The sequence below is a fragment of the Octopus bimaculoides genome, chromosome 13, assembly GCF_001194135.2.
Source record: "Octopus bimaculoides isolate UCB-OBI-ISO-001 chromosome 13, ASM119413v2, whole genome shotgun sequence".
NCBI lineage: Eukaryota > Metazoa > Mollusca > Cephalopoda > Octopoda > Octopodidae > Octopus > Octopus bimaculoides.
In genome coordinates, this window is record NC_068993.1 from 44,891,602 (window position 1) to 44,905,030 (window position 13,429).

The 13,429-nt window shown below is 35.7% G+C and overlaps 1 protein-coding gene across 2 annotated transcripts in view; it reads left to right on the plus strand.

Moving 5' to 3' along the window:
- Window positions 1-13,429, plus strand: part of LOC106880692 (myotubularin-related protein 8) — a 223,581-nt gene that overhangs the window by 66,281 nt on the left and 143,871 nt on the right. The window lies entirely within an intron of this gene.

Below are 13,429 nucleotides of genomic sequence, written 5' to 3' on the forward strand. Positions count from 1 at the left end.
TGTGTGTGTATATATATATATATATATATATATATACATTACTCATTTCAGTCATTTGACTGTATCCATGTTAGGTGCAAGCGTTACTGTGTCATTAAGAAGTTTACTTCCAATCGCATAGTATTAGGTTCCCCATATATCACCCTGGGCAAGTGTCTTTTACTGTAGTCAAAGTCTTGTGGGAGGATTTGGTTGATAGAAACTGAAAGAAGCCTGTTGTATATGTATATTTGTGTGTGTTAGTGTATCCTTATCTTGACATCACAAGATAGTTGTAAATGAGCATCACCATTATACAAGCGGTGTCATTTGTTTTCAGTCTTCTGGAAACAGGTGAAGGTTGGTGACAGGAGGGCATCCAGCCATAGAAAATCTGCCTCAGTTAATTTCATCTGCCCCTTGAAAGCATACAAAAGTGGATGTTAAAACAATGATGATGAGCTTCTACATATGCAAATATATATGTTCTTTATTGGCAAATTTTAAGTCTAATTCCCACTGGATGTTGCATATATTGCCAGTCAATGAGAAATGTTGACTTAAAAGCTCAGGTTTGTCTATCTTTTCTGGACAGAGATCATAGAAACACATTGCTTCAAATATCTATGGCTCTGTGAATTTGCTCGACAGTATTGGCAATGATTGGTATTATTTCATTCAAATGAGTTAACTATTTAAATAGAAAGACAAGGAAATTTACAAATGGTATTCACAAAAAGTGACCTATGTACAGATCAAAGATTAAAGACAAGGTATAAATACGAAGAACATAAAGCTTATCTACTGCTATGACTTTTAGAGGGTATATAAAACACAAATAATCTTTAATAAGCATGTGTTTGTTTTTGTTGTTTATTCCAAGTCAGCCTGACTGGGTTGTGACCAGCACATTTGTTTTTCCGCAGATAAGTGTATCTGATATACGTTTCAGTATTGTCTTTTCTATTTTAAGACAATAGGGTGTGATTGAAAGGACACTTGGTTGCTAAGACTTTATTCTATGATTCAAACTGTGAAACAAGCATAGAAGTTTAATTTTTAGACATCCAGAGAGTGGTTAGAATATAGGAAATGAGTGTTGTTATACTCACTTGTTTCAGAAAGTCATTAACCATCAGAGTTGTATATAATAGCTACAACTTTATCACAAATTCAACATAATAGAATTTGACATCTACTCAAAGGTGCTTGGCTCTGTTCACAAAAATATAATCCTATTATTTTCTAACTTGCACACTTTCTAACTAGAACTACTCTCGGTGTTGTAAACAAATATATGATGATGAGGTCATGCATGAAAACAAACGTGACTGCTCTAGAACCGTTCTCATAGAAGGAAAACAAGCTGGTGGGTGTACAATGTTTCAACATCATTATTATCACATTGATCATACCTAAAGAAAAATTACTTTATAGTAAAACTATTTCTAGAAATGGTCAAAAATCTACTTAGCAAAACAGACTTGTATGCCAAACTTATAGACTCTAGTTAAGTGTAGGCTAACATACTTCATATTGTGAACCAAAAATATTTGTCCTATGGTTAAAGAGTGCAGTATTCAGAGGAAGGGAGGTCCGTCTCTTGACATGTGTGGACAGGCCCTGATGTCAAATGAACTAGTTCTCTTGCCCAAGGGTTAAATAGGGATTACGCCTTATGGGTAAGCTTGGGAGGGTAGGAGATTAGCAAAAGTAAACTGAACATACCAGCAGATAGCAGGGTGTGTGTGTGTGTGAGGGGGGGGCTATTGCTACATTATTCCCAAGCAAAGTCATGAATCATGAGTTATTGGTGTAGGGGTCCATGACAACAGTTACCTGTGAAGCTGGCATGAGATGAAGAAAAAGAAAGCAAGTAAGAGAGAGAGAGAGAGTGTGTGTGCATGCATGTGCACCACTAGAGCTCCTTGCCTGTTCAGGATAAACTTTACAGTCATACATGTGTTGGATCCACCAGCAGTTGAACCTGATCCAGAGGTGTGCAGATCCCCTCTGTTTGGTGGCTGTAGCAAAGAAAGTTGTGAAATGGGCACTGCTGAAGGGTTTGAGAACAAAGGCTTTCCTCTCGGGGTAAGTCTTCATCAATTTCAAATACTGCTTGGAATTGGAAGATGGAAGATGAAGTCTGATTGGAAGAAGAAGATGAGGTATAGAGGGAGGTATTAACCTCCAATAAATACAGTTAATAAAGGTGGGTAAAAGTGATGAAGTTGGTGTGGCTAAATGGGCTTACACTAACCCTGTGGGCAAGATCAGTGAAAAGGCACTAGCTTTTGTTGTAATAGGATACTCTTGTGTTTTGTGTAGGATGACTTGAGGCATACCATGTCATTGCCTCCCATTTTGAAGATCCTTTCTTGTTATTTATTATTACTGTTGATTTCACCATTTTACTATATGTATACCCTCTCTCTCTCTCTCTCTCTCTCTTTTTTGTTTTTGTCGGCTCTCCAACTTCATAGCCACTTTACAGTCAATAAAAGGAATCTATATTTAAATTAAAAACAGTTATTATTATTTGTCTTTATCTTTCATCCTTTTCGGGTTGATAAAATAAGTACCAGTTGAACTTTGGAGTTGATGAAATAGGCTTATATCCTCCCCTAAAATTGCTGGCCTTGTGCCAAAATTATTATTATTATTATCATTATTATTATTATTATTAATGAGTGAAAGAGCAGCACATGCCATCAAAGTGAACCTGGGGTACAAATATACAAAGCCCAATATACCCCATCATCACTACATGTCTGATAAAGGTACACTGGGCACATGCATCACAACCATATGTACATGGCATGGTGACCTCCTATCAAGATAAACAGTGCATGGCCATGCAGGTGGGAGGGTGTCACCCCCATTTTTTAAAAATTTCTCCTTTCAATGTCCATAAACCTGCACCCCTGCCCAGCAAAATAATTTAAATTTTAATGTTAAATATCATTTTATAGTGTTATTTAAGAATAGAGAAATTGAAAATTTTCCAATACTAACGCTTGTTCTTTTTATTTATTTATTTAGGTATGTGTTGAATTTTACAAAATACAAAAAAAGTTGAGCTGTATGTAAGTAGACATGTTATTTTCAAAAATACTGAGTGATGCTGTTTGATGGTTGATTTTGCTGTAAGTGATTCATTATTGATTTATAGATTCTACTTTCACATGTTTCCACTTTTCTTGTCTTTCTTTTTCTTACATCATTTTCTTTTACTTACCCAAGTAAGTGTCAGTACATTAACAGCTAGCTCAGTGCTGTCTCTAACACCTAACTCAGCATGCTCTGAACAGCTAGCTCAGTTTTTTCTGAACAGCTAATCCAGTGCACTCAATTGTTAATCCAGTGCCCTCTGAACAGCTAGTTTAGTGTAGTTGACTGCTAATCCAGTGCTCTCTGAACAGCTAGTTCAATGCATTGACTGCTCAGTGCTCTCTTAAGATCTCCTGTAGATATCTAAATCATTCTCCATTTCATTATTGTTTCATATTCACATCTCTTTCACTCTCATTTTCCAGGTAGGCAAGCCATGTATTCACCTCTTGTCCTTCTGTCGTAGTTTCTTATTCCTCCAGCCTATATCCTGCTCACTTGAAGGGTCTTATTTTGTGGGTATTTGGCAACCTCATGAGTGCTGGTGCTATGCAAAAAGCTCCTCATACACCCTGTTATGTAATTGGTGTTAGGAAGCGTATCCAGCTGTAGAAACTATGCCAAAGCAGACATAGAACCTGGCAGAGCCCTCTGTCAAACTGTCCAACCCATGCCAGCATGGAACAAACAACATGAAACAATGATGATGTGTATGTGTGTGTGTATATATATAATTTAGAGAAAGACCACTATTAAATAATGTGTGTCTATATATATATATATATATACATCATTTCATCATCTGACGTGTGGCACATGGTACACCTGTACAGGTAATGTTGATTTGATGGAGGGAGTGAGCTTATGTGAACTCGGACATTTGATCACTATAAACAAATCATCTGCGCGGTTGTTCAGCAAGAAATTGCTGAGTCCTCATATGTTGTCTAATGACAGGAGAGTCCATGGTATGTGTGTGTGTGTGTGTGTGTATGCATGCATATGTGTGTTTGTGTGCCACCACTCACCACTTGACGACTGGTGTTGATTTAATTATGTCCCCATAACTTAGATACTCAACAAAAGAGACTGATAGAAGAAGTACCAGACTAAGAAAAAGAATAAGTACTGCTGTCCAATGGCTTGAAACAAAAGATAAAAGACAATATTTCACTTTGAAATTTTTCCATTGATAAAGCTTTCAAATTCCGTCACATTTGCATCATCGTCATCATCACCGTGGCTACTGCAACACAACTTTATTCTTTTCCAGAGTCAGCTTCATTTTCATCATCCCAATTTTCCTTTGTTCTCTATTGGTCTTTATCTCCAATACTCCATCTTTCTTGTCTCCCCAACTCCCTCCTCCTGGCTATTTTCAAACTGTCTGATTCCTTATTCTTTGTTTTCATTCTCTTCTGCCCCCACCCACCTCCACAAAAATGAATCATAAAAATATTGATTTTTCTGTCTGTATTTTGATATTTGAACGGAAGTTATTTGTCTCCTCGTGTGATATCTGTCAATATTCCGTGTCATATTAAGTTCTATTTCTTATCTTATATGATACATTGTTATTAGTATTATATGTTTTTCATCTTCCTTCAATTTTGTTTCCATTTCTTGTCTGGTGTCTTCCTGACACCTAGGGCAAAGAAACTCACTGTAAACATTGATAGGCCATTAAAATAAACACACCAGATTGTTTATTTACAAAATCAAATAAAGTTATGTAAAAAACAAAAATTATTACGTGGAAAGTTGTTGTTCCCACAGCAATAATTTTCTCAAAACATGTGATGTACTTATTAAAACAATTCTTTGCACTTCTTGCAGGAATGGTAAGCCAGGGATGATTCTCAAATAATTTCCAATTCCATTTTTGATCATTCCTAGTGCTCCTACACTCACTGGTACTGAAACCGCCTGGAGATGTCACTTTTCTTTTGATTTCAATTAGCAGATTTTTATATTTTCTGAGCTTGCCAAATTCTTTTTTCTGCAATATTATGATCACAAGGGATGCTTATATTAATCAATAAACAGACTTTATTATTTCGGTCTTTTACAACAATATCTGGTTTATTAGTTTTGATAGTTATGTCTGTATGTACAGGAAAGTCCCATAGAAATCATTACATTTTCTTCTTCAGTTACAGTCCCAGGGTGATGCTGATACCACTTTTCAACGGTTTTGACTTCATAATGCTGACATATTAACCAGTGTGGATATCGGTCAACTCTGACATGTCTTGATTTATACTCTACATGGTGATAAAACTTTACATCCAGAGATTGTGATCCATTGTTTCAATCTCATCATTGTAGAATCAGACATTTGCTTGATAAGAGATAAAAGGTAATAAGTTTTGGTCTTGAGTAGCTAAAATGAAGCCTTCACATTCTGCTTTTAGCCTTGAGCTTCATAGCCCCTGGTGGGTGTGCTTCTGGTCAACATCAGCTTGTTTGGTACAAGCCACATATTTGCCATGCAGAGCTTTCTGCTCCCATCTACCAGCCGATTGTTCATGTGCTTTTTTTCTTTGCTGAAAGTGAGTCACCTTGGAAATTGCCACAGTTGATGCTAATATCGTTTGAACCTAGTACTCTATTAGAATGATATAACTGGAGATTCATGTTCCGCAGTGACATATGCTGCTATGATAATTCTCAAGGAATTACAGGCAGCGAGCTGGCAGAATCATTAGTGTGCTGGGCAAAATGCGTAGCAGTATTTTGTCCGTCTTCACTTTCTGAGTTCAAATTCTGCCGAGGTCAACTTTGCCTTTCATCCTTTTGGATGTAATTGACTAGTCCCCTCCCCACACATTTCAGGCCTTGTGCCTTTAGTAGAAAGGATTATTATTATTATTATTATTATTATCAAACTCAAACATAAATATGTATAGGTATCATTATATAGTGGTAGTTGTGGTGTGGTGGTAGGATAAAAAGAATACACACACACATTGTTTTGAGTTTGAAATTGATGTTCCTTGCCTAAGATGCATGATACCTTTGCAAGTGTCTTCTATGCCTTGAGCTGACCAAAGATTTGTTAGTGGGTTTGGTCAACAGAAACTGAAAGAAGCTTGTTGTGTGTGTGTATGTTTGTGTGTGTATATATGTGTGTTTTTGTCTGTGTTTGTTTCCATCCCTGTAACTTAGTGGCAAAAGAGACCAATGGAATAAGTACTAGGCTTAAAAAATAAGTACAGTAATGCCTCGATATATGGAGTTAATTAATTCCAGGAGTATGCTTGTGAAGCGGGTCTTCGTAAAGTGAGGTATTACTGTACTGAAGTTGATTTGTTTGACTAAAGTTCTTCACGGCAGTGCCCCAGCATGGCTGTAGTCTAATGACCGAAACAAGCAAAAGATAAACAATAGTCTAGTTCATTCTCTGTCATCTTTTAGTCAATGATGGAGCCTCTATGCAAATACTTGACCAGCTGGGTTTTGCTGCCAAATCTCTTTCAAGTCAAACTTAAATCATTTTAGAAAAAAATGTAGTCTGAGATACAGAAAACAGAAAACATAAAGCTTAAAAACAGAATTGTCACAGCTGCAACAACTTTTATAATCAGTTAGTGGATCAAAGCTGACCTGGAGCAGAAACATCTATCATTTTTTTTTCTGGACCAGATGCACTCAATTATGTTTACAACATGATGTAGATATTTTGTTTTTCTCAAAAATCTTTCAATTTGATTTTAATACATTTGGAAGACTTTTTTTTATGTAACTTTGTTGGTTTTGTTGAGTTACGTGATCCACCTTTACCTGATCCTTGGTACCTTCAAGGTAAACTCTCAAATATTTGTCAGTGTAAGTATTTCATAACAGCTAATGGGATTTTAATGTTCAGTAATTAACTCTGGTAGCTGGGGAAAATAAGTGCGTGTAACATTATAATCTATATAATAATCTACTTGTTCGTTCACCTGTTACACTTTAGTTACTAAGAGAGGTGGGGTAAAAGTGAGAGGGGGAGGAGTGTGAGGAAGAAGTGGAGAAAGATGTATAAAGCCAAATGACTAGTTGAAGGGAGAAGCAAAAAAAAAAAAGTAAGAAAAAAAGATGGTGAGAGAAAAGAGGGTGAGGGAAGAGTTAATGACACGCTGTAGGGTAGGGAGAGAAAGGTAAAGAGAAAGAGATATGTTTAGAATACATATATGTCATCATCATCATTTAACATCCGTTTTTCCATGCTGACATGGGTTGGATAGTTTGATGGGAGCTGGCAAACTGGAGGGTTGCATCAAGTGCCAGACTGTTTTGGCATGGTTTCTATGGCTGGATGCCCTTCCTAATGCCAACCACTTTACAGAGTGTGCTGGATTGCTATTTTACACGGCACTGGCACAGGTGCTGTTTTAATGTGACACTGGCATGTGTGCTTTCTACATGATACCAGCATGAGTGCTTTTTGCCTGATACTGACAGAGGAGCTTTATACTTGGCATCATGTTTGCAAGTGACTCAATCTGGGACTGTGTATTGAAACTGAAGCTGTTACATCATGGAAGATCTATCCTAGCCATTTAGTAGTACATAAACCTCTTAAATTCACTTTTAATTTTATTTCTATTTTATGTAATGTCAAAATTTCTATTGCACAACTGCAGCCTGGTCACTGACACAGTTCCACTGCAACTCAAAAATATATACACACACACACATATGCATGCACACTCACTCACTCACTCACACCCACACACACACACACACACACACACACACACACACACACATTCTCTGTCCTTGTAATTGCTAGCAAATACTTTGCTGTTGGGAACTTAAGGGAATTTCATTCACCCCACCACCTTCTGCCAGTTATCCAGCTGTTGATGCTAGCATAGAGAAGAAGAAGAAGAAGGAAAACAAAATAAGCAATGATAACTGAAGAGCCAGTTTTCCTTATTGCAAGCACTGGAGGTCTATTTGATTGGAATGTGCTCTTAAATTGGAGAAGTACTCAGAAGAGTTTACTGAAGTAGTCACAGATGGTAGAGAGCTAATCAGTGTGAATCATAAATTCTGTTGTTTATTTCAGTGCTCCATGTCTGCAATATAAAATTTCACTGTGGATTTGCTTTGTTATCCAATGTCCTATGGTCAATGAAATAAGTCAGTAGCTGTGTGATTTTAGAGTTATAAATAGACTTATTGTATCATGCAGTGTGATAAATAGACTTACTGTACCATGCAATGTGATTGTGAAGCAAACTTCTTAATCACACACCCATGATTTACTACCATCATGATTGTTTAACATCTACTTTTCCATACTTCCATGGGTCAGACAGAATTTTTGTTGAGGCAAATTTTGAATGTCTGGGTGCCCTTCCTGTTGCTAACCCTCACCTCTTTCCAAACAAGGTCATATCTCCCCATAGCCAGACATGTTTATTACAGAAGACTGGAATACTGGTTTACAATAACCTCAAGGCAAGGGCAAACACACATTTATATATTTATAAGTTTATGTCTATAGATTTTCTAAAGAATTTAGAACTAGCACCGAAAGTTACAACATTTTGTATATTAATACATCTATGTAAACAATGCAATCGAAGATAGAAAAGTTGGTAATGGGTGTATATACATACTTCAGGAGTTATTGCTCCTTGTTCAGCACCACATCCAACCCATTAACTATCCATGAATACATTGCTTAATTAACCACTAAATTTAACAGTGTTACACTAGTGGATAGACCAATTTATACATTGAATACATTCCTGACAACTTGCATGTACATATTAATTGCTGGTAGCAACACAATATTTTGCCTTGCAACCATAATATACTTTTTAGTATATTATGGTTGGAAAATGAAATGCTGTGACCCTACAAGCAATCTCTCTCTCTCTCTCTATATATATATATATATATATATATATATATATATATATACATACACATATAATAGATTTGCTCTGTACACACACGCACACTTTTACTAGACTGAATTAAAAGCCTATTATATTACCATAACTTTTTTTAATTAATCTTTGAGGAACAAAAGGTTAAGTTAACCTTGCTGGGTTTTGCATTCAAACTGAGTAAAGAAAAAACTAAAACACTGAATTTCTGATTTAGTTCAGTATTTTATTGCCTAAGTCAATCTTACTGTCCTTTGTAGACCTATTTAATTAAAAAAAAAAACATCAACTATTTCAGTATCATGTTTCTTCCCTAAATAAAAAGCATGCTGTTAAGTACATTCCCACTTCAAATAGGTGATTGTTTTCCAAGCTTTTTTTTTTCTTTGGCCCATGCATCATTTTGATTTTTCAACAAGCAAGCATACACCTCGCCATGAACAAAGTTAGTCTATATCATCGTCATCATCATCATCATCATCAAACGTCTACTTTTCTATGCTTGCATGGTTCATATGGAATTTGTTGAGACAGGTTTTCTACAGCCAGGTGTTCTTCCTGTTGCCAGTACCCACCGGTTTCCAAGCAAGGTAATGTTTCCCCATGGCCAGACATGTTTTTCACAGAAGAATGTCAGCGAACAACCTTGCTTGTACGACAATGATGTCTAGATGAGGGTACATCAAAATATATAATATTACATAACATAGTCTTTATAGTTCAATGAATAAGCATTTCAGTCTGATTGGATAATTGATTTTTTTTAAATAGTAAATAGCATATTACTCAACTTCTCCACCTTGTTTTGCATCTATGTGCTGATGTGCCTCTGTGTGCATGTGTTTATATATATATATATATATATATATATATTAAAAATATATTCATAAAAATAGAAAATAGCATGGGCTGATCAGCTATCATCAGACTAGAAACTTGTGTGACTTGAATATTTGCAACAGGGTGGATTCTGTTAGAAGCACACAAATGGTTTGGTGGTGATTATGGTAGTGGTATGAAACCAGGTGACCAGTTTGTGGCATTCGTACCTTTCTCAAGGACAGTTTTTTTTATTGTTTGGTTTTTTTGTTTTGTCTTTCAGAATAAGTGAATAAGCTATGAGTGGGAGTTGAATCTGTGTTGCAAATCCAGTTTGCTTATAAGTTAATTATTTACACAGATGTAAATTTAAATTATTATTATTATTATTATTATTATTAAAAAAAAATTATTGTTATTTTTATTATTATTCAGCTTGTCATCTCTGATGCTTCATCAGTGTAATTATGCTGACACTCCTAATTATTGTTTATAAATGCCATCACTTATAAAAGATGGTTTTATTTAATGTTTTATTTTATATCTTGGTGATAGCAATGGTGGTGGCAACAGTGCTGATAGTAGCAGTGGTGGTTGTATCGGTGGTGACTGTGGCAGCAGCTGGAACTGCTGCAGTTTGTTGTTGTTGTTGTTTCATTCATATATGACAGTTATTCAGTGATAGAAACATGCAATTAGGATTATGAAGTACCAGTTCTATTTCTCTACAGAATATGGAAAGCTATGTGCGTTCTTGTAAAACATTACACAATAGGTGCAGGCATGGTTGTGTGGTTAAGAAGGTTGCTTTGCAACCATGTGGTTTTGGGTTCAATCCTACTGTAACCCTAGATCAACCAATGCCTTCTGAATGAATTTTGTAACCGGAAACTGAGTAGAAGCCTGTTGTGTATGTGTGTGTTATCTTGTATATATGTGTGTATGTATATACATATATCTATATGTGTGTCTTTGTTTCCTTCACTGCTTGGTAACTGATTCTGGTTTATTTACATACTCGTAACTTAACAGTTTGACAAAAAAGACTGACAGAATAAGTATCAGACTTTAAAAGAAAATACAGAGTCAATTTGTTTGAGATTATCCAGATTTTCAACTTGTTTATACTGGGAGTACAAGACTGACCCAGAATGGGATGCTAGTCTGTTGCAGAATTAACTCCCAGATGGCACCAGTACTCATTTTCAATCAAGTGTTCTGGAACAGTATGAAATGAAGTGGCTTACTCAAAGATAAGAAGACCTAACACCTGTGAGCCCAATACCTTAACCGCTACATTATGCATCTAATCCAATGTGTCACTGGGGGAAACTTGCAGATAATCTGGTAGCTATTTCTGCTGAATAACTGAAGCATGTAGAATGAAGTATCCTGTAACAAATACACAATGCAATAATCTCAAATAACACGGTATAATCCAGTACACACTTGGTTGTTTCACCTCAACTTAGCTAGCCAGTGGCATGGCAAATGAAATATTTCATTGGCTCATACATTAACCTGTTAACTGTTCAGTAACCAACTATTCATCACCTGCTGTTTATGGAACTATTTGCTGGCTGCCTTTTATTCTCTGTTCATGGACTCACTCCTGTTCAACATTCACTGTTCATAATGAATAATTCCATTCAGTATTTACTGTTTTAACTAATCATTATTAAACCAGTTACAAATTACCACTTATTAATTACTAGATAGGTCTTTATTTCTTTTTCTTTTCTTTTATTTTATTTCTTTATTTTTTTTCTGCTACCCAAATCATTTCTCAGTCTTTAAATATCATTCTGTATCTGCAGGTCTTCCACAACCTTCTGATTCATCCATTCATTCAATTATTCAATTTAGAAAAACTGGTAGAGCAACAGGCAAAATGTCTCATTCTGTTTAGTTAGGTCCCTTAGGTGTTGAATATCCGATCCTTTCAATGATGATTTATGCCTTTCATCTTGCGAAGGCCAATAAAACAAAGTAATTCTGATGTCAGTTTAATCAACCATATGCTTGTCCTCCAAAACACATGACTTTGGGCTTGATTTATAACTAATAACAATTATTTTTATTATTTCTTCATTGCACTGTATGGCTCTAAAATACTTTATCATCATCATTCACCACCACCACTACCACCACCAGTTTTTTGGTGTGAAGAGACAAGTCTTCAAATCACTCCAAAGAAATCGGATTATTACCAAGTCTTCCTGAATGAAAATTGTTGTTCCTTAAATTACTTTACAGACATGGAGACTTTTAAATGCATGAATGTGTATCCCAATAGTTGAGGGCATGCAAAAAGCAAAACTTACTTTTTCTTTTGAAATCTATTTTATTTTTCATTTCATGCTAACACTCGTTTCTATATGGCCTTCTGTTGTTGTAGAGCAGCAGGAAATCCCCCCACCAAGGAAACTAACATTGAACATACACAGGATACAAACAATAAGAGATAGATAGATGAGAGAGAGAGAGAGAACTTCATTACACTGGCAGAAATTTTGCCAACTTAAAAATGCAACACAATTTTCAAAAGTGGAAACATTATGTGACACAAACAAAAGCACTAATGATGACAACAAATCTTTTGCAGGATCAAAATCAAGTGTTGGCCGTTAGTCAACTACTGGCCCCAAAAAAAAAAGTAGTTGGGTTGATGTGATCAACTAGCCCCCAAATAGTGCTGGCCCTGTGCCAAAAGTTGAAATTATTATTGCTGTATTTGTTCCACTATTTACATTCTGAGTTCAGATCCCACTGGTATTAACTTCACCTCTTGAGGTCAGTAAAATTAATTAGCAGTCATGCACAGGGGTTGATGATATCAACTGACATCTTCCCTTGAAAATTATTAACCTAGTGCCAAATTGGTAAGCATCATAAAGAGTGGAATTCTGGCAGAATCATTAGAGCATTGGAAAAATGCCTTGTGGTTTTTGGTCTGGCTCTGTATATTCTGAGCTCCAGTCATGCTGAAACCAACTTTGCTTCTCATCCTTTTAGAGTTGATAATATACACTACCATGTACTGGTGTTGATGGTATCAACTTACCCCATCCCTTTATAACTGGCCTTGTACTTAAATCGGAAACATTATACTATTGCAGTATTTTTTGGGCTATTTACATTCTGAGTTCAAATCCAACTGAAGTTGACTTTCCCTTTCATCCCTCCTGGGCTGATAAAATAAAGTAGCAGCCATGCACTGAATTCAATGTCATTAACTTGTACCCACTCCCCTCAAAATTGCTGGCTTTGTGCCTAAAATAGAAACAGTTAAAGGCATAATTTGGCTGATTCATTAGGAAAAAATGCCGCCATGTAGAATTCTGGCTCTTTACATCCTGTATTCAAATCTCTCCGAGGTTTATTTTAACCTTTCATTCTTTCAGTGTTGATAAAACGAAGTACCAGTCATGTACATACTGAGATCTATGTCACTGGTTCTCAACTGGAGTCCATATGGCCCTTAGGGGGTCCTTATAAGATTTTGTTAAAATTTTTGTGCAATAAATTGGTTATACTTCTACAATACAGCAAATATTAAAAAAAATTTTTTTATACAATTCCTTATTATAAAAATACAGTAATTTTTTTTTTATACAGCTATGAATCTTCTA